At 47.0% G+C, this 19,276-nt stretch overlaps 1 protein-coding gene across 7 annotated transcripts in view; it reads right to left on the bottom strand.

Moving 5' to 3' along the window:
* Nucleotides 1-19,276, bottom strand: part of RIMS1 (regulating synaptic membrane exocytosis 1) — a 2,308,950-nt gene that overhangs the window by 729,336 nt on the left and 1,560,338 nt on the right. The window lies entirely within an intron of this gene.

Below are 19,276 nucleotides of genomic sequence, written 5' to 3'. Positions count from 1 at the left end.
GACTAGTAAAGGAAATGCGATCTAGCCAACCGAAAATAGAGAGTGGGCTGACAAGCGAACAAAGAAACGCATAAGGTGTCATTTGGTTCAATCCGGACTACACCTCGCAAGGAAGACATGACACACTGAACAGAGGCAACATCTTACGACTGCTATCCCATATTCCCACTTTAGCAGAAGTGAAAAGCTCGGAACTAGCTTCTATTGAATTTATAGCTGATGAAGTCACAGGTAGAGAAAAAACAAAAGCAACTTGGACATCCTTGGCAACTTCACAAAAAATATATGCCGAAGCTGAAACCTTTAAAAACTGGGGGATCACAATAAAACCATATACAAAGCCAAGATATCCTGATATTCTTGTCCCGGCGGAAAATGAGGCAGAACAAGCCACCACAAAAAGTCTCAGAAACTCGGTCCTGAGAGGAGCGGTAGGGCCAGGGGGCAATAACGCCGAGCAACATAACGAGATCACCAGACGTTCTGCAGGTGAATTTACACAACTATCTGGACTGCCCGACCCAAGATGGACAGCCAGAACTTTAAATAATAATGAATGACAAATCAGCCCCAAGCCAATGGAGAGCGCCCATGACTTATTGAGAATATGCTCTTGGAATATTAATGGTTTGGCACCTAAAATAACTGACACAGAGTTTATGACCTACATTAGAAACTTTGATGTCGTGGCATTCCAAGAAACATGGCTCGTAGATCCCCCGCACCTTCTTGGCTACTTACGCTTTTACTCCGCTGCAAAAAGGATAGCTAAATATGGGCACCCTCAAGGCGGCCTAGTAACTTATATATCGGCCACAAGTACCTTGACGGCTAAAGAAGTCGGACCAACTTCTACAGCCTCGCTGGCTGTCAATATTCACCTGTCACAACTTAAAACAAGTACCGTTGACACCGACTTTACTTTAATCAACATCTATATCCATCCTAGAAGGAAAAGAAAAGCAGCCAATGACCTTTGCAGCTTTATGGAGACTTGCATAAGGGAAAGACCCATAACAAATGTCGTTCTCACTGGGGACTTCAACCGTAACCTCATGGGCACCACACAAGAAGGCGAAGCACTAATTCAAAATGCAATCTAAGATATTCCATCACAGTGACTCCAAACCTCTCCAAGCAAACAAAGCTAGGCAATAAGACTTTAAAAGATCTGGAATACTTCAACATCAGGGCGCTGAATGGAAGGACCTCTGGAGACAACCCCTCAGCTGCAACTTTTCATTCAACAAGAACAAGCAGCACCCTAGACTACACCTTTATTTCATTACCACTATTCCAGTTCTTAAAATCATACCAGATAGGCCGCAGAGGAGACAGCGATCACTGCCCCCAAGATTCCATCTTTAAAATTGATAAACCCAACTTTGAGCAATCTAAAGACCTGAAAGAGTCAATCCACACCGTTAATTTAAAAAAAATTAAATATTCAGCAGCCATAGACGAAACTCTAGTGGAAAGAGCAAAACAGCACCTTGGGAGCTGCTCTGGATCCAGCGAAACCATGAAATGGGAACAATTTATTAACATTATGTCTACATATGCAACAAGATCTAAGTCTCATTCACAAACAGGCAATGAAAGATCGGACAAATTCTCTCAAGAACATAAAAGTAAAATTAGGGGCATAAAAACCAGAATCTATCGCATAATGAGAGAGCTCCAACAGGCGCCCAAAGACACAGTGAAGCACGACGAATTACGGAAATTAAAATCAACTTTGAAAAAATCTAAATGGGAAGCAAACAAATCTGCTGAGGATAAATTATGGGCGAGACTTCACGCTGACATTAAACGGAACGATGGGGCAAGGTTCTGGAAATCAATAAACTCATTTATAAGACCAACTCACCATGGGATCTCATCTAACATCTCAGAGGACACATGGGCAAATTATCTTGGTACCCATTTTAACCAGGCTGAGGGAAATAACCAGGACCAGGAGCCTGCTACCTACAAAAAACCTCTAACGAGCAACAACATAAGCTCCACAGAATGGCACTCTCCGAGCGAAACAGGGAATCTGCCGAACTTGAAAAACATCATTCCGCGCCTGATCAAGAAGGGAAGAAGAGAGGGAGCTCCAGGGCCGAATGGAATCCCGCCAATTCTCTACAAACAAGATGCGGCAGGCTGGGCAGCAGCCCTGGAACCCCTCTTTTTAGAGATAAGACGTTTCAACATCCTGCCAATCTCCTGGAAGGGCTCAATTATCTCCCCAATTTACAAGGCAGGAGATAAGGCTTCCCCTCAAAATTACCGATTGGTGGCAAAATATTTTGCAGGCATCCTTCTAGAAGAGCTGAGGGCCTGGGCAACAGAGAGATCCTTAATCCCGGCAAACCAGAAAGGCTTTGCCGAATCAGTTGGCACAATGACGAATATTCTGAGCATAGGCATGCTCATAGACAAGGCAGAATCTAGCAAAATGCCCATTCATTTCTGCTTCATTGACTATTAGGCCGCTTTCGACCATATAAACCGGAACCTCTTATGGTCTAAACTGAACAACTGGGGGATATCGAGACCACTTTTGGACCTACTAATTAACCTCCACACAGAGACCTGGGTACAGATAAAGGTGGGGGATGGATCCGTCTTGTCCAGGCGCATACAGACCAACAAGGGCCTGAAACAGGGCTGCGTCCTGGCCCCTACCCTATTTAACTTGTTCCTAAGCGACCTGGTCCCCATTTTAAATGGTTGTAACTCCCATGCTCCGAAGCTAGGGGGACTGCATCTACCTTGTCTACTATATGCTGATGATATCGTCCTTATAAGCTATACCAAGGTAGGACTTCAACATCTCCTGAATGCAACACAATGTTACTCAGATAAAAATGAGCTTACAATAAACCTTGAGAAAACACAGACAATGACCATCAGCAGGAAAAAAAGGAAACCAACATCATGGTACTGGAACAAGACAAGAATTGGAGATACCCCAACATATAAATACTTGGGAGTGAAAATTGACAACAGTGGGCAGTTCTCCGCCCAGAGAACGAGTATACGAGGGAAAGGGTTATCTCTGGCAATTTCGCTGAAGACTCTAAACCTCAAATTTTCTGGCCCCTCACTTCTGCCCCTGATGCAAGTAATTCGCGCTAAACTTCTCCCAACAATTACCTATGGGAGCGAGGCACTTAGAGGAAGGGATGCTAAGATCCTTGATAATACAATAACAGCCGCCTACAGAATCATCTTCAGCCTGCCCAAACAAACCTCACCAGCGCAAATCAGGCAAGAAGTTGGCATCGAGCAACAGCTCCTAGCAAGGCAGGGAGCCTACATGATAGCCTGGGACAAAGTGAGGAAGTCAAAACAGGGAACATTAAATGAATATTTGTGGAGAGAGTTAGTACAACATCCGTCCCCAGCAGCAGCCAAGTTCCTACTGGACAGCCGGAAAAATACGGGACTAGAGCAGCTCTGGGATACCCCAGTAAATCATATAGCTTTTAAAAAATTGATCAAGAAATCGATCAAACAGCTATCATGGGTCCAAGATAAGGCAGCTCTCTCCAAAAGAACACCTTGCTGGATGACCCTAAACTCGTACACTACTAAGGCACCACAGAGCTATCTTGGCGATGGATATTCCAAATCTGTCAAAATGCGCTTCTTAAAGCATAGGCTGGGCCTGCTACCCTGTATTCAAAATCTTCCGCGCTGGATTAAAATCCAAGCGGATCCCCTTTGTCGGCTATGTGGCTTGGGGCAAGAGGACATGCTGCACTTGATATGCTCTTGCGAGAAATTACATGATGAACGGAAACACTTGTTGAAACAACACTTCAATCGGCAAGGAATCCGCACACGAAGGAAGGCAGTTCTGGCTTGCTTTTCTCCCCATGACTCTCGCTTGAGCTGTAGCTTTGTAAAATTTATGAAGGCGGTGGAAAAAAAGATGCCTGAAATAAATCTATAACGGTCTCTGTATTGACCTAATCCCGCTTGTCGAATGACATTACTGACTCAAAAAACTTATGGGGACACCAGGAAAGCAGAAACATGTTATAATTATAAAGTTGAACTTTTTATTCATTTATTTACTTATCTACTGGTTACAAAGTTGCTGTGTGCACATTCGAACCAAGGAAATGTGAATATTTTATTCTCTTTTATTACAATTGTATTTTTATTATTCACTGTTCTTAACCTATTCTTGTATTGCAATGGTTTTAAGTAACTATGCGAAATAAAATTATTACTATCTGTCATCACTATCAGAACTGGTTGGAGAAGGGAAAGAGGTCTGCCGCTGAGCCATTAGCTGGCTGTTAACCACCACTGCATACATTTCGTAGTTCCCTTGGAGATCTGGACTATATTGGAGAGATTCCCCCAATGCTGCACCCACTGGAACTTCAGGTCCCACTACAGAGACTGCGTATGCTAAATGTGCAGAAGGCCATGAGGCCCAGCAGCCTCAGAGTCAGTTTCACTGAAACCCAGGATAGAGGCTAAAACATCAGTATCATGGCCTGAATATCCTTGACTCGTTGTTCTGGAGGATAAACCCCAAACTGCACTGTATCCAGAACAGCTTAGATGAAAGGGAGCATCTGAGAGGGAGTGAAGTGTGAATTCTGCAGATTGACAGTGAACTCCACCATAGTCTAGGGGTGGGAGCCGCCTTCAACAAACAGCTAGTCGTTGCAATAGAGGTAGACTGGTACCTCTGATCACTTTGGATTAGCTGTATCGACCGCCATAACTTGGTGAACACTCAAGGGGTGCTGGTAAGGACAAAGAGGAGCACAGCGAACTGAAAGGACTCGTGGCCCACCGTGAACCACAGGTCACGTCTTTGAGCAGGTAGAATGGGAATGTGGAAATATGCATCATGCAACGCCACCATCCAGTCTCCAGGGCAGGCAGGACTTGAGCGTGCATGAGCTTTTTGAAGGTCTCCTTTTTTGAGGAAGAAAGTGACAGGGCACAGGTCTAAGATAGGAAGAAGGCCTCCTTCCTTTTTGAGCACCAGAAGGTAGGAGGATACAACCACAACCTACTTCTGGCATAGGCACCATCTCTATGACTTCCTTGGCCAAACGAGCTGCCAGTTTCTTGCAGAGCAAGGATAGATGGTCCTCTGTCAGCCTGTCACAAGTGGGTGGCATGGTGTCGAGGGGTAGTCATGAAAGGGACGGAGTAGCCCCTCAGGACAATCTGGAGAACTCAGGGGTGTGATGGTATCAAACCCCAGTGGTGCAGGTGATGGTGTACCTGCCTCCCACTGGTTGCCCATGATGGTCGGAGGGCGAACTATAGAGGTTTGGAGGTTGCGGCTGCAAGGGGGGAAGTGGACTGGCCCGACCTTTGGCTGCCCAACCCACAGGGTCTAGGGTTTTTCATTCTCGGACACATAGAGGCTGAGGAGCTTGCATGCCATGGTGACTGGACAGGTAAGGATGGGGCTGATCGTGAACATGGTTGCATCTCCTTAATCTGCCCTAGCTTGGGAGAGTATGGCCCAGGCCTCCTCCGAGACCATGGCCATCACCTGTGCAACCGAATCCCACAGTGCATGGCCCAAATGGCACATGGCGGTCTCGAACCGCAGTGCCAGGCTGGTGGAAGAAAAACATTTCTTACCTGGGATGTCCAACCTCTTGGATTTCCTATCCGGTAGAGTGGTAGTGAATGTGCTAGGGTTTAAGCAGTAAGTAGATGCTTGGACCACCAAGCTCTCTGGGTTGGAGCACCAAGCTCTCTGGGGTAGGGTGTTGGGTTGAGAAAGTTGGGGTCCCGAGCGGCGGGGCAATGGAGGTGTGCAATTGTCCCATTCATAAGACCCTATGTGCTGGGCTTGAACCAGATTCAGAAGGACTTCATTAAAAGCAAAAAGCTGTTCCAAGGTACACTCCTGGCTGAAGCACCTCTGTCAAGACGTTACTCTTGACTGCCACTTAGGGCATGTGAAGGTCCTGGACCCCGGCCTCTCTTCTCACCACTGTAGCAAAAGAAGCTCCCTCCTCCATAGGCACGGTAGGAGGAGAGACCATGCCTCTATCTGGAAAGATGTCCAATTCACTGGCAAACGTCAATTCCTCACACAAGTACATGTTAGAGTCTAGAGGCTGGTATTCGTCAAGGTCCAGTGTCTCCTCCCATTCATTTCCAAGTCCTAGCCCATATTAATAGGGCTCAGGCTCCGGTCTTGAGGGCAATCCTCCAGTTGACACCGTATACGGCATAGGGCGAAGCAACTCCGGCTCCATGTCCGAGTCAGGGATGAGAATGGGGACGGTGCTGCCGGAGGGAACCAGCAGTGCCAGGAGCGTAAACATTGTGTCCGGCATGCGAGAAGGTCGAGGTGGTACAACTGGCACTGGGCCACATCCATCTGTGAATCCCAGGGGTCCAACTGGCACTGGGGAAGGACCCACTGGTGGGGAACCAATAAGGGCCCCACTCAATCCCACAGCACCCGAAGGCAAAACACCGGGACAGTCAGCCAAATTAGGAGGTGCAAATCACAGAGTTGGGTAGGGTTACTCCAACTCCCAGAAACTCAGGGAGGCGCAGAGCCGGCCAATGCGCAGGCTAAACCAGGGAGCCAGGCCTTGAATGATGCAGCTCCCTAGCCTTTTTTGATGATTTTGAAAGTTGGGGTGAAATCAAAGACCTCTTCAACTTTTTACTTTTCTTCTCTTTGTGGGACTTACCCGAACACCTGGAAGATTGCGAAGAAGATTGATGGCTCCCCGACCAATCCTTGGATCTTCCTCTATACCGGGGCCAAAACCATCATGGGGTCGCATGTCGAGTGGCAAAGGGCTTGAGGGGCCACTCCCTCAAGGCCTTTGGGTTCAGACGACGTAGGTCTAAGTGTTGTGGTCGCATTCCAGACACCAAAGGCAAACAAGATGCAAGTCCGTCACCAGTATCTGTCAGTACAGGTCCTGCAGGGCTTTAAGCCAGCTTTTCTAGTGGACATCCCTGCCACAACACAAGAAAGATCAACAAGACAAAAATTAAACAAAACGGCTGTCGAAAAATGGGGAAACTCTCTATGGATTTGTGCTGACTGGCACTGAAAAAAAAGAATTGATGGCTGCGTGCTGTGGTGGAGCATGTCACTTCCGACGCGAATGATGCTGCTGAGGCCATGTGGAGCCTTAAGATGCCACCGAACAGTGCGCGAACACTGCTCACAAAACATTTTTGGATCCAGTCTGATGCCTGGGGATAATTCTAAGGTAAGGAATATGTGTCTATCAGCTTCAGCAAATAAATTCAGTCTTACTCAGTTAAGATTCAGCTCTTTTCCTTTTTTTGTTTTACATATCACAATTAACAGACTTATAGTCTTTTTTTAAGGTAAACAACCTTTGCAATGCAACTTTTACATCGCAGAGCCTTTACAACGCAACCATTACAACGCAAACTATTACAACGCATTGCTCTGGGGGGCGCTCTAGGATAGGGAATAGGTTAATTTACTATCCAATAACCTTCCCTAGTGTCCACGGGGACTGGAGTTGGAATAGTAAATTAAACTATTCACTATCCAGCACCCCAAAGCACTATGCGTTGTAATGTACTGCGTTGTAATACTTGCGTTGTAAAGGCATGTGATGTAAAAGCATGCGTTGTAATGTCATACATCCTTTTTTAAAGATAGATATGAAAGTGAATCATCATGATACTCAGACTCACACATGACTCTCTGCTATATCCACCAATCTCATGAAAATTACACTCATTATATTACCAAATGGGGTAGGAAATTTGATCTTGATAATACCCAAACTCTTTCAATGTTAAGCTTTTGATAATGTCTGTTCCTGATAACTCACAGAAAACTCAGCTATTAACACCACCTTGATTTATTCATCCATACTTCTGTTCTGGATCATGCAGTCTTGCTCAGCATATGGATGTTTCTTGAACAGCTGAAATGTTGTTTAACCCTTTTGTTGCTAGGACTTTCCCCCGCCCCCAGTGCTAAGCCTTTTTTTTTACTATTTGGGGTAGTTCACGCTTAGGCCCTTGTAGCTTTTTGACCACATAAGGTATCCACGCAAAATTTGCGTCCTTTTCTCCCAACATCATGTTGATTTTAAAGGTCCCCAGAGTTTGTTGATTCCCCTGGAGGGGACCCAGAAGTTAGCCAAAATACAGCCACATTTGTTTTAATGGGAATGGTATCAACAAAGGATTTGTGGTGCTGAAATGACCATCTTCCCGGGACTGACAGACTTTTGTCAGAAAAGCAAATTTTTTTTACACAATTTTGGCATTTTACTCGGACACAGCCTATTTTTGATAATTTTTGTGCCTTCAACCTCTTTCCAGTTAGTGGTAGAAATGGGTATGAACGCAATAATGGATCCTGGAAAGCTATACATTTTTAAAAAAGTAGATAAAATTCAGAATTCAGCAAGGGGTCATTTGTGTAGATCCTTCAAGGTTTGTTTTATAGAAACTAACAGTTGAAAATAAGAAAAATTGAAAATGAGTTAAAAAAACAACCATTTGTGCCATTGTTTTCACCAGTAACATCTTCTAAGTATGACAGATGTTTTAAAGCAATATACTGTTACATCCGCTGGACGCTTTGGTTGTGGGGATGTATAGGACGTTTAGGTTCACCAAGAACCTGCGGAATCCAGAGCCAATAACTCAGCAATGTCTTGCAATGGCTTTTCATTGTGTACTGGGTATAGAGCAATTCATTTGGTAAAATATAAAAAGTGAAAAATAAGTGTCAAAGACACCTATATATTTCCGAAATGGGAACAAAATATAGAGTTTAGAAACAGTAGCTATCTGCACATCACCAAAATTGTGGGTACCCATACTAGCATGTGAATTAAAGGACATTTTTCTCTTTTACACATTGTCTTACATTTGGAAGGCAGAAATGCATCGAAAGTCAATAGGTAACAACAGTTGCTGTACAATTCTGTGTTTCCCGAAGTCTCCTGATAAAAATGGTACCTCACTTGCATGGGTAGGCCTAGTGTCCACGACAGGAAACAGCCCAAAATGCAATGTGGAAACAACACATTTTTACAAAGAAAACTGACCCTTTTTTTTAAAAAAGTGCCTAGCTGTAGATTTTGAACCCTAGCTCTTCCGGCACATAGGCAAACCTAGCAAATTGAATTGAATTTGAATTTTGAGTTTTTGTAAAGCGCGCGTTCACTTGGCAGTTTCTTGGCGCTATAGGATTTCCAACTGTGGGGGAGAGGGAGTTATGGGCTAAATGCTTGCTGAAACAGAAAGGTCTTGAGATCTTTGCGGAAGTCTGTATAAGAAGGCGAAGATCTAAGGAAGGGGGGGGAGAGAGTTCCAGAAGATGGAGGCCAGCACCGAGAATTTTTGGCCACCGGAACGACTCTTCTTGAACCGGGGAATGACTAGCAGGGATTTGGAGGAAGAGCGCAAGTCTCTGGTGGGATTATAGTTGGTTATGGCCGAGTTAATAAAAGCGGGGGCAGTGCCAGCCCGAGCTTGGAAGGTAAGGCAGCCAAGTTTAAAGAGGGCTCTTTGCTTTATTGGGAGCCAATGAAGGGCCATAAGAAGAGGGGAGGAGTGGTGAAATTTTGATAGGCCATATACCAGGTGAGCTGCCTGGTTCTGTACCAGCTGGAGACGTTGAAGTACATAGGCCGGGGCGCCATTGTAGATGATATTACCATAATCAATTTTTCACAGGATCATGGCCATGACGATCAGTTTAAGTGCTGAGGGAGAAAAGAACCGAGATACTTTCCTAATGATGCGTAAAGTAAAAAAAGAGGAGGAAACAACAGAACTTATGTGGGTGTGAAGTGTCAAGTGGTGATTAAGCATGATCCCAAGGGTTTTAACAGAGTGAGAGGGAGAGGGGGGGGGCAAAAGAAATAGGCCAGAAAGATGGTGACCAGGGATTGCCACTGCCCCCAGTCAAGATCAACTCCGACTTATCCGGGTTGAGTTTGAGATGGTTTGCGTTCATCCAACCTCGGATAAACAGGAGGACCGACTGGAAGCTAGAGGCATCTGGTGAGGAAGAGGAAAAATAAAAAATAAGCTGGAGGTCATCAGCATAATTGTAGACTGTGACCTCCATTTGTTGGAGTGCCAAAATAAGGGGAAAAATATAAAGGTTAAATAAAAGAGGGGAAAGGGAAGAGCCCTGGGGAACCCCGCACTTCACTCTGCTAGGTAAGGCTGAAAATTCCGCCAAGTGGACCGCCTGGGTGCGCCCCTCCAGGAAAGAGCCTATCGAGGCTAGGGCCTGTCCCCCTATGCCCGCCGCCTTGACACGGGACAAAAGAATGGAGTGGTCCACCGTGTCAAAAGCGGCGGATAGGTCCAAGAGGACCAAGGCTTGGGGGATGTTGGTATTAAGACCTTCCCTGAGTTGGTCCATAACAGAAATGACCACCTTCTCTGTGGAGTGCCGGGGGCGGAAGCCCGCCTGGCAAGGTGCAAGATAGCTGCTGCTCTCAATGAAGGAGCTGAGCACCTGGGTGACATGGGACTCTGCTATTTTTCCCAAATAAGGGAGGAGGGATATGGGGCGGTAATTTGCGGGGCAAGAAGGATCGACACCAGGTTTTTTTAATATTGGGAAAATTATAGCGGCCTTCAAGGGGGCCGGAACGAGGCCCGACGTGAAACAATTATTCAAAAGGGCCAGGGCAGGAAATGGCCATGCCAGGAAGAACTGGCTGAGAATACGTGCCGGGGCAATGTCGGCTGGGGAGCCCGACTTGACTCGGCTAAGTAGAGGGGACAACGATTCTCTGGAAAGTGGAGGAATAGTAGTAAGAGAACAGTGATTTCCGGGTGGTTGAGGAGGAGTAAAAGTAGGAGGAGGGGGAGGAATGTTGGCTTTAATGAGAATTATCTTGTCAATGAAAAAATCATTGAGCGAATCACATAGGGCCTGGGAGGGGGGGATTTTGGGTGAGGCTCTATCCGACGATGCCAACTCGTGTACAGTGGAAAATATCTCTCGGGACTGGCATTCTGCCGCTAAAACGCGTCCAGAGAAATACTCGGTCTTGGCCGTCAGTATGGAGGTTTTGTATTGGTTGAGTACAATGACGAAGTGTTGCCGGCAAATGGGGGAGTAAGCTCGTCTCCAGGCTCGTTCAGCCTGTCTTACCTCTAGTTTCTTGCTTTTGAGGTCAGGGCTAAACCATTTGTTGGCCTTATGGGAGCGGTTGATGGCCGTTCGCTTCAAAGGGGCCACAGGATCACAGGTGGTAGTGAGCCATCGATCGAGTGTAGCAGTCTGGAAATGAGGGTCTAAGCCTATAATATCGGGGCAGGTGGCAACTAGCGAATTGCAGAGGGAGGGGATATCCACTTTGTTCCAATTCCTAACCCAGATGTTTTTAGGGACAGGAAGGGGTGTTTTTTGGTTCAGATCCATAGAAAAAGCAAGTAGGGAGTGATCCGACCAGGGACAAGGCGAAATAATGGGGGAGGAAGTTGGAATATTAAGCGACCAAATCTGGTCTAAGATATGGCCGCGGATATGAGTAGGGCTTTGAACATGTTGGATAAAATTAAAGCTAAGGAGTGATTGAGTAAAATCTTTGGAAGTGGAGTCCTCGGCAGAATCATTGGGCCAGTAATTAAAATCGCCCAAAACTATGACCGAGGCGTTATTAATCACCAAGGTGGCCAGTAGGTTCTGGAAAGCGAGGACGAAGTCAGGGGACGACTGGGGAGGTCGATACGTTAGTATGCATGTGACAGGGGTTTTAAGGAAGGTGGAGCGCGCTACGAGGCAGTCAGCAGCTGGTAGTGTGGGCGAGGCCAGAATCTGAAAATGGAACTCCTTGCGGGCAATCAGAGCTACGCCGCTTCCTGCTTTGCTTCCGGGTCGATCGGCACGGAGCATGGAATATTCAGGTGGAAGGGAGGCAAGGACGCTGGGCAGGGAGTCAGACTTGTACCAAGTTTCTGTTAGGAACAGGAGATCTGGGGTTTTCGAATCCAGGTGGTCATAAATTTCAGTCAGGTGTTTAACGGCCGATCTCGTATTAAGGAGAAGGGCGGTAGTAGTGGTAATAGGGGGAGAGGGAGTTTGTGTGATAGACAAAGGTGCAGCAATGCCAAGTTTATGGGCATAGGACATAGTAGCTTGATTCAATTGCCAGTTTGCATTTAAAGAACGCAGCTGGTCAGCAGTATACGTGAGGGTTTGCCCAGAGTGTTGTGTCCCGTGGCCCGGTCTGGCGCGGACGGGCGCAGACGGGCTTGCCTTAGGCGCGCAATCGTCGCACCCGCTGTGCTCGTCCGCTGCGCGACCGGAATGTACACATAATTTATAGAAGGAGAAGGTTGGCGATGGAAGGCGTGGCCTCTTGAAAAAGGGGCGTGGCCTGCGTGGGCGTCGGGAAATGGCGGCAATGGCGATATCAGCGCGTCAGCGTTAGGCTCCGCTGCGTGAGGATTTTAGGAGGCTGGAAGCGCCCTGAACAGAGAAGGAGTGAGCAGGTAAAAGCACAAGTCAATAAACACTCAAATTTTGTTAAAAGAATGAACAAACAGGCCTACTCCCGGCTTCGCCTCAGGAGAAATCACTATGGTGAAAGGGGCTTGTATTCAGCGTCTTAAATGTAGTAGGGGGCGTGGCCTCTTGAAAAAGGTGCGTGGCCTGCGTGGGCGCCGGGAAATGGCGGCAATGGCGAGATCAGCGCGTCAGCGTTAGGCTCTGCTGCGCGAGGATTTTAGGAGGCTGGAAGCGCCCTGAACAGAGAAGGAGTGAGCAGGTAAAAGCACAAGTCAATAAACACTCAAATTTTGTTAAAAGAATGAACAAACAGGCCTACTCCCGGCTTCCGCCTCAGGAGAAATCACTATGGTGAAAGGGGCTTGTATTCAGCGCCTTAAATGTAGTAGGGGGCGTGGCCTCGTGAAAAAGGGGCGTGGCCTGCGTGGGCGTCGGGAAATGGCGAGATCAGCGCGTCAGCGTTAGGCTCCGCTGCGCGAGGATTTTAGGAGGCTGGAAGCGCCCTGAACAGAGAAGGAGTGAGCAGGTAAAAGCACAAGTCAATAAACACTCAAATTTTGTTAAAAGAATTAACAAACAGGCCTACTCCCGGCTTCCGCCTCAGGAGAAATCACTATGGCAAAGCAATACATTTTTAAAAACTAGACAACCAGGGACATCCAGGATGGGATGACTTGTGGGACTCTCACCAGGTCTGTTACCCTGAATTCCTTGCAAACCTCAAACTTTGTAAAAAAAACACATTTTCATCACATTTCTGTGATGGAAAGTTCTGGAATCTGTGTGGGTCCACCAAAGTCCACTCACTCCTCATTTCCCAAAGTCGTCCGATAAAAATGGAGCCTCACTTGTGTGGGTAGGCCTAGTCCCTGTGACAAGAAACAGCCCAAAACGAAATGTGGACACACCTGACTTTTTTTTTTGCAAAGTGCTTAGCTGTGGATTTTGAACCCTAGCTCTCCTGGCACCTCCGGAAACCTAGCAGACCTATACATTTTTTAAAACTAGACACCCAGAGGAATCCAGGATGGGGTGACTCGTGTGGCTCTCACCAGATTCGGTTACTCAGAATCCCTTGCAAACCTCAAACTTTGAAAAAACACACATTTTCCTCACATTTCTGTGATGGAAAGTTGTGGAATATGAGTGGCTTTACCAAATTCCACTCATCCCGCATTCCCCAAAGTCATCCGATAAAAATGGTACTTCACTTTGGGGGTAGGCCTACGGACTGCAACAGAAAATAGCCCAAATAGTAACGTGGACACACCACATTTTTACAAAGAAAACTGACTTTTATTTGCTAAGTGCCTAGCTGTGGATTGTGAACCCTAGCTCAGCCGGCACCTAGGGAAACCTAGCAAACCTATACATTTCTAAAAACTAGACACACAGGTGAATCCAGGATGGGGTTACTTGTGTGGCTCTCACCAGGCTCTGTTACTCAGAATCCCTTGAAAACCTCAAACTTTGTAAAAAAACACACATTTTCCCCACATTTCTGTGATGGAAAGTTTTGGAATCTACAAGGTTCCACAACCTTCCACCCACCCCGCATTCTCCAAATCCTCCTGATAAAAACTGTACCTCACTCGTGTGAGTGGGTCAAGTACCTGCGACAGGCAAGGGCCTAAAACCTATTATTGAGACATCAAAATTACCTATCACAAAATGACCTGGTTTTGCAACCTGGGGCAACTAAGTTTTTTGCCCTGAGCTAAGCGGCCATCTAGGTGAACCTACCAAATCCACACACTTCTGAAAATTAGACACACTGGGGAGTCCAGGGAGGTATAGCTTGCGTGGATTTCCCAACGTTTCTGTACACAGAATCCCCTGCAAACCTCAAATTCAGCTGAAAAAATCATATTTTTCTCACATTTCTGTGTGGGAAAGTTGTGGAATAACTGGGCGGCCAAACATTTTCTACCACCCAGCGATGCCCCAGGTCTCCTGTTAAAAATGGTACCTCACTTGTGTGAGTGGGTCAAGTACCCACGAAAGGCAAGGACCCAAAACATATTATGGAGACATCAAAATTACCTACCACAAAACAACCTGGCTTTGCAAGGGGGAATCACCTTGGGTTTTGTCCCTGGGCTCGGCGACCATCTAGTGAAACCTACCAAACCCACACAATTCTGAAAACTAGACACCCGGGGGAGTACAGGGAGGTATGGCTTGCATGGATTCCCCAACGTTTTCCTACTCAGAATCCCCTGCAGATCTTAAATTTAGCTGAAGATAACACATTTTTCACACGTTTCTGTGTGGGAACATTGTGGGATCACCGGTCTGACACAAATTTCCTACCATCAGCATTTCCCCAGGTCTGCTGATAAAAATGGTACCTCACTCGAGTGGGTGGGCCAAGTACCTGTGACAGGCAAGGGCCCAAAACGTATTGAGGAGACATCAAAATTACCTACCATAAAACAACCTGGTTTTGCAGGGGGTCACCTGGGTTTTTGGCCCCACCCCTATGTAAAAAAAAACAATCCTTGGTACCTAGTGAGCTTTTTGCCCCCCCCCCCCATGAAGGGTTATTGACCCCATCTGCCCCCATTGTCCCCACCCCTAAAAGCAATAAATAAATAATCCCTGGCATCGAGTGGGCTTTCCAGATCAGGGGCTACTGCCCCATGCCTCCCAGGAGGGGAGGAGAAAGACTGTGGACTTTTGAGGGGTGTGGGGGCATTGGCATGCCCATCCCAGGAAGCCCCACCCCTAAATTCAATTAAATACAATGTTGACGGGGGTAGCAGGCATTGGCATGCCCATCTTGGGCTGCCCCACACCTAAATTACACTAAATAAAAATCCCGGGTATCTAGTGGGCTTTCTGCCAGGCTACTGCCCCCATTAAAACTGATTTCCCCTAAATAATTATGGGGGTGCCAAGGCACTTGCCCAAGGGGCTGCTCCCCATCCCTGGTGGCTAGTGGGTGGATCCCTGCTTGGGTATTGCCCTCTAAGAGATAATTATAATTTCCCCATGATTGAACCACACTCATATCCTAACCTATCACACTTGTGCTCACTGCCACACATAACTTACATACATAAACTCACCTCCCAGTCTCCAACAGCATACACTGATGAAATCACAAAGGTGACTTACATTAGCATGGGGAGCTGCTTTGACAAAGACTATGAGTACCAACAACACAGAGGACTTTTGAGGAGGGATCTAATCTGCCTGCAAGTGCAACCTGTTCTTGCAGCGCTTTAAAGTGCATTTGGGTGTCCCTCAGTGCAAGTGCAGGGAGCTGCTTTGACAGAGACTTTGAGTCCCAACAACAGAGGACTTTGGAAACAAGGTCTAATCTGCCTACACCAGCAAACTGTTCCTGCAGCACTTTAAAGTGAATATGGTCATCCTGTAACGAGGAGGGAGCAGCTTTGACAGAGACTACAAGTCCCAAAGACACAGAGGACTTTGGAGTCCGGGTCTAATCTACCCACACCTGCTATCAGTTCCTACAGCACTTTAAAGTGTGTTTTGTCGTCATACAGTGTAGGAAGCTGCTTTGACAGGGGCAATGAGTCTCAACAACACGAAAGACTTTGGAGGCGGGGTCTAATCTGCCCCCACCTGCAGCTTATTCCTGCAGCACTTTAAATTGCATTTAGTGATCCCGCAGCGTGGGAGTTGCTTTGACAGGGACTATGGGCCATATTATCAAGAATGGTGTTAAAATTATCTTCGCTTTAGCGGCAGAAAGCTGCCGCTAAAGCGGCGATAATGGGCTTGATAATATGCCCTTGTGAATTCCCATAGAAGCCCATGTTCTGGTGTGAACCTGGGCTTCTATGGGAATTCACAAGGGCATATTATCAAGCCCATTATTGCCGTTTTAGCGGCAGTTTCCTGCCGCTAAAGCGGCGATAATTTTAACACCGTTCTTGATAATATGCAACATGATCCTGCAGTGCTTTAAAGCGCATTTGGTCGTCCTGCAGCATGGGGCGAGCGTGGGCCATGCCCAGGCAAAGCCTGAGCCAAAGGCCAGCCCATTCTGTAACCGTCAGCGCCTGGAAGAGGTGGGACGGGGCCCAACCCCCTTGGCTTATTTCACAGGTTTGCTGGTGCTTCGTTGCTGCTTGGACTAGCTTGAATTGTTCCTGAGTACTCCCGGGTCTCAGATGCAAGTTGAGGTTTTTTCACTGGTCTTAGCTGGACCTGTTGAGCCCAGAGCAAGTTACCTACATTGTTTACAACATTTGGGGTCGGGACCTGATTGCATCTTCTTGGAAACTGGCAGACTTGCAGTGAGACTATCTTGGGTTTTAACCGGGGTTTTGGACCATATTATATAAGAGAACTCATGGACTGTGCTGCTGAGGTATCGCATATGTTGCATAAGCGTATCTGGGATTTATTAATTTTTCTAGTGATTGTTTTTGTGGGGGGTTAGGTGACCTGAAAGTTGCAAGCATGGGGAAAGAAAAGTGCAATGTTTCCAAGGTATTGTCAACGCACACTGCCTGCTGAGTCTCTACTATCAAGATTTGTTTTAAATTGAGTAGTGGTGGTGATTTAAACGAGAAAGAAAGAAGGCTGTCTTTGTCCAGGGATAGCCCTCCCTCACCGCCCTCTCCTTGTTCCATCCACTGTACTGAGGCTCCTAGGAGAGTGGAAGGGTTGAGAGATGTGGGCGAGCTGAGTGGGTGAAGGGGACCAGGGGAGGTTCTCCTAGGGTAGAGATGTGCCCCAAGGGTGGGTCCAATGACCCTGACCAGAAAAATACATCCTTAAGCCCTACTGTCAGCCCAAGGTGCAAGCGGAGGAGAAGGGAGTACCTGCGAGTCAGAGCCCCACAGCCAACTTGGCAGTCCCAGACCGACTCCAACTTACTCTGCCTTTCAGAGGGTGATTCTTCTTTCTAGGACATCATATGAGTTTAAGGTGGTTTTAAACGCCCAGCTTGACCCAATTATGTCCAGGTTAACCCATACTAAGTCTTGAGTAATAGTTGTCTGTCAGTAGAGGGCACCACTGCTGATCTAGTTAAAGATTTTGTGAATCTGTGTTTAGCTATATCATCTGGACTAATAGCCAATTGCACTATTTATATTGCCCCTATTTTTCAGTGGTTTATTTCTGACTGCACAAAAGCTCATCAACAGCTCAACACAGCTCTTCATGCCATTCCATGAAATAGAGATGTAATTTTTCCATTTTTTCTGCACTTGCGGTCAAATTACCCTTACCTAAAAATTTACTGGCTCGTAGCTGGAACCAAACGGATCTTAACATACTTTCATCTTCTCTGGCCTCTTCAATGCCAGACCTTACTGGGCTCTCCTTAGACTCGCAGACAGAAGCCATTAGCACCTGGCTTTCCTCTTCCTGCGATCAGGTTGCCCCTCTCAAAAAGGTTAAATCTGTCCGACCCTACGACGCACACAAATGGTTCACCAAGGAGCTTAAAGATCTTAAGCTCGGTCTTAGGCGTTCGGAACGTCACTGGAGACGTAACTACTGCCCCACCCTTCGTGCCAAGTATAAACTCCTTCTTACTGATTATAAAAAAGCGATCTTGACGGCTAAAACTAACTATTTCACTGAGAGAGTCGCTCTCTCTGCCAATAAACCTCGAGAAATCTTCTCCTTGGTTCATCATCTCGCTACCTCTGATCGCACCAGCACCAGTCTTGTCCCTACCCAGACCCTCTGCCTCTCACTCAATGATTACTTTATTGACAAGATCGCCAATATAAAGGCTAACATTCCCTTGGCACAGCATACCGGTGTTCCCTGTCCCCTTCCTTTGCCCTCCTCGTCAATGGATCATTTTTCTCCCATTTCTACAGATTGCTTTCTCAATCTGCTTTCCAAAGTCAAATCCGGCTCGCCAGCGGACTGTGCCCCGGCACGGATCCTTAAAGCTCTTTTTACCAGTTACCCCGCTCCTCCTCTTGCTCTTCTTAATGCCTCTTTGACTTTGGGTTCTGTTCCTTCTTCTTTTAAAACCGCAAGGGTTCTTCCCATCCTAAAGAAACTCGGATTAGATTCTTCTCTCCCCTCTAATTTCCGGCCTATTTCCCTTCTCCCCTACTTGGGAAAGATCCTCGAAAGCCATGTCACTTCTTGCCTGTCCTCTTACGTCGAGGAGAACCACCTCCTGGCCTCCCACCAGGCAGGCTTTCGACCAGGACACTCTACGGAGACAGTTATCATCGCTGTCCTGGACGAACTCAAGGGGAAAGCGGACACCAATCTTCCCCAAGCCCTGGTTCTCCTCGACCTGTCCGCTGCGTTTGACACGGTCGATCATGCCACTCTTCTCGACCGTGTCAGCGCAGCGGGCATTTGTGGCGTAGCCTTTTCCTGGCTGGCGTCCTTCCTTTCGGGCAGGTCTCAAGCGGTTCACCTCTCGGGCTTTTCTGCTCTCCCCCGCTCAGTCACCTGTGGGGTCCCTCAAGGCTCTTCCCTTTCCCCTCTTCTTTTTAACCTTTATATTCATCCTCTCATTATTTCCCTTCGCGAGCTGGGGATCTCTGTGTATAATTACGCGGATGACCTCCAGCTCGTCTTTGATCTTTCTTCTCCCTCGATCTCTCTTCCTAAATTCTGCTCCACTCTAGTCTTTATTTCTGATTGGATGTGCACCAATCATTTAAAGCTCAATCCCGATAAAACGGAGCTTGTCCTCACGGGTGGTCCCTCCAACCCTTGGTCCCCGATCCACTGGCCCCCCTCCTTCGGCTCCCCCCCTTCTCCGGTCCCCTCTGTTCGGACCTTGGGCATCAAGGTCAGCCATGACCTTACCATGCACGCCCA

This window comes from Lissotriton helveticus, chromosome 6 (genome assembly GCF_964261635.1).
Source record: "Lissotriton helveticus chromosome 6, aLisHel1.1, whole genome shotgun sequence".
In the NCBI taxonomy this organism is placed as follows: domain Eukaryota; kingdom Metazoa; phylum Chordata; class Amphibia; order Caudata; family Salamandridae; genus Lissotriton; species Lissotriton helveticus.
The sequence above is the reverse complement of the archived record's forward strand: the minus strand, read 5'-3'. Positions and strand labels throughout refer to the sequence as shown.